This window comes from Seriola dumerili, unplaced genomic scaffold (assembly GCF_002260705.1).
Source record: "Seriola dumerili isolate Sdu_G_001 unplaced genomic scaffold, Sdu_1.0 BDQW01000025.1, whole genome shotgun sequence".
Lineage (NCBI taxonomy): Eukaryota > Metazoa > Chordata > Actinopteri > Carangiformes > Carangidae > Seriola > Seriola dumerili.
This window is the reverse complement of record NW_019174280.1, coordinates 4964544-4967738: the sequence shown is the minus strand read 5'-3', so window position 1 is coordinate 4967738 and position 3195 is coordinate 4964544. Positions and strand designations below refer to the sequence as shown.

Genomic DNA, 3195 nt, shown 5'->3' with positions numbered 1-3195 from the left:
CTGTTCTTTCTGCTCTGATAATCACACAGAATCATTTCCTCCTTGCTCTCCAGTTGGTTGTCAATTATTTAAGAAGAAACTCACATCTTTCATTCGTCCAATAAAGGTGTTTTAGCTGTATCATTTCCTCTTTTCTACTCTCCCTGGATCATTTCTATTCATACTTTTCATCCTGTCCCTCTGATACATGACTGTAGCAGTGTAGGCTGTCTGTGGTCATGTGATCTGGTGTGTGTGTGTGTGTGTGCGTGTGTGTGTGTGTATTTTAGCAAATTGTATCAATATGTCACAGGCAGGATACAATGCATTTTTCTTATTGATAGACAAGTGCTTTAAAGTGTTTTTTACCTTGACATGTTGACTGCTGTCTTCCTGCAGTCTTCCTCAGAAGAGTCACGTGATGTTGCTGTGACGTGTCTTATCAGCTATTGTTTTTACAGGCGTGGTCATCCTGTCAATTCGATCAGAGAGCAACAAGCACCACTGTTGGATTAGGGAGGCCATTGAGATCCAAAAACGGGCCCAAAGGACAGTGAACCGGGACGAGGGGGCATACATGTTATGATCGAATGACCTTGGCCTTTTCCCAGTTCATGATGTGATTTTCCCTTTTGCAGTGGTCTGATATGGTTGATTTTAGGTTCTCCTGTTCCTCAGACCCCTGCAAAACATACATGTTGTCCCACACCTGGGATGCTGTTCTGAAGGAGCGGCTGAACAGCAGGGGGCGTGGTCATCCACGTCTGTCTAAACAACAGCTGATAAGACATGTCACAGCAACATCACATGACTCTTCCGAGGAAGACTGCAGAAAGACAACAGTCGAAACATGTCAAAATAAAAAACTCTTTAAAGCACTTGTCTATCGATAAGAAAAAAGCATAAATAAGTGCAGTAGAGACAAGATGAACATTTTTGAAAGGATACAATGCAGTTCACAATAGTTTCCACTCATATGCGTACAGAAGTGGGCTGAAACTATGTTTTACCATTTGGAGGATATTTCCAACTCTGGTTATTTTTATAATCACTATTATGACTACAGTGCCTACTTCTACACATCAAGTCTCTGCCCAACAGATTTATGGTGCAGAATGGTGACAGCAAAAATGTATTTACGAACGAGTCAAAATTTTCATCTTCACAATTTAGGTCTTTAGTATACTGCTGTGTTATGGGGAATCTCCCTGCTCCCACTGTTTTCATGTATCTACCACTTGTTTTTGGTTTGACAGTGAGTGCTTTTTCCATTAACACACATTCTGTTGCCCCCGAATCAACTAGAAATTCAACCCTTTGACCCGTGACCTGGAGAGTGAGTGAGGCAATGCTTTATAGGCGCCTGATTTCACCATTTGATAAACTCTCTCTCTCTATGCGTGGCTTCAGAATTGTATTGTTTGCTTTCAATAGGCTTAATTGCTTAATGTAGCAGTTGTAAATCATAAATCATTACTGCATTTTCTTTCGAATTGTCTTTACTTTGCTGGGCTGAAGAGCAGCAGGAGAACAGGTGTGTTAACGGCACCTCACACAGGTGTCTTGAGTGTTCTTAGTTCTGTGTCCTGAGCTCATCCTCTGTTTGCCCTTCAGATGAGCTGGTTCCCTCTGTCATTTCACCTTTGTTCCTGAGTGCGTTGAGTGAGTTTATTTCATTATATTTTCTCAAGTCACCTTTATTTTGTTGTTAAGTAGTACATGTAATCTCCTTGGTTTGTTCTCACATGATTACATCATCATTTTTCACACTCAAAGCTTTGTATGTATTGTGTTGAAGGCCAGAGCAGCAGCACAAGCCACAGTCTGCTGGACCTGGACCTGGATCCAGATCCAGTTGTGTGTCCATGAAGAGCGACTGGTTCATGGGTCATCCTATTAGACAATCTGTTGATGGAAGGTCAGAATTTAAAACTGTCAGAAAGACATTTCACACAAAAAGTTAATTGCTGTGTAAATTAAAAGATTGAACCTTTTTTTCCATCAGGTTTTATCCACCATAGACATTTATCAGTTGTGTTTTTGTTTCAGGATCCAGCAGCAGAGATCAGACTCTCCTGGGAGGATGTTATCATTAACTTTAAAGGACAACATCCATCAGCTGATCAGATGTAAGCTCTAACTGACAGTAAGACTCAGGTTATTGTAGAAAAGAACTAGTTTGTACAACATGATGTTCAACCATGCCTGATGCCTGTTTTCATTAGTGACCGGCTACAGAGGGTATGATAATGTTAGCTAACTTGCGTCTACCCATATTATGAATTTGTCAGGCAAATGCAGTTATTGCTAGCTGGCGATGCTAGCATCGGCTAACGATTGTGTCTGGGTTGTTTTTTGTTGGCTCTCGTGCACACAGAATAACTTTATTCAGTTATGCTTCTTGTTGTGTGTTTAGTGGTCGCATCCATGGGGCTTTGTGTTATTGGAATAGTTCCCCTGTTGGAATGACCTCCAACTGCAAGTCATTAGTCTGCCAATGCTGTTTAATGTTTGTTGTATTGAGTTTCATCAATGAGATTTATACATCCACATTGTTGCACCTCATTTACAGCTTCCTCTCCTGAGCTGAGCTGATACTCAGCGCATTAGATGTTTAGTTTGCACCATCTAGTGGACAAATACTAGAACTACATCACCTGGTTTGTGATTTGCACATGGCACAGACTGGGCTTCTGTCACAGGTTAGACTAGTTTTGATGTCACTGATGGTTTTTAGACTTGGACTTTGAAGTTATGAGGGTGTGACTTGTCCTCAGATCAAACACACACAGACACCAGGACAGACGAGGGAGAAGTTTTGTAAGTTCTTCTGTTTAATAAACATTTTTCACCGTTTCCCTTGTGTTCGCTGCATTTTGGGTCCAGCCTTATGTTAAAACATGACACTTTAGAGGTAATGACAGTTTTAGAAAGCAGATAGTTCAGAGCTTCTTTGTGCTGCAGTGGAAGATGATGAGCCAGTTTTATTACCGTTTTACACAAACACAGTAAACAGAAACCTCAAACTGTCTGACAACAAGAGGACTGTGACATGGGTGGAGGAGGGTCAGTCATATCCTCATCATCCAGACAGATTTGACGAATTACCTCAGATGTTGTGTAGAAATGGTCTGACTGGTCGCTGTTACTGGGAGGTTGATTGGAGAGGAGTAGTTCATATATCCGTGAGTTACAGAGGAATCAGAAGGAAAGGAA

General features: G+C 41.2%; 1 long non-coding RNA gene across 2 annotated transcripts in view; it reads left to right on the top strand.

Annotated features, from left to right (window-relative positions):
- Window positions 1-1810, top strand: part of LOC111216447 — a 7463-nt gene extending 5653 nt beyond the window's left edge. Inside the window, exons 3-4 of one of the 2 annotated variants that reach the window (XR_002664917.1) lie at window positions 1594-1641; window positions 1778-1810. This is a non-coding gene — a long non-coding RNA (uncharacterized LOC111216447). The remainder of the gene's footprint in view (window positions 1-1593; window positions 1642-1777) is intronic. The other variant, XR_002664916.1, reaches the window with a different exon arrangement.
- The last annotated feature ends 1385 nt before the right edge of the window (window positions 1811-3195 follow it).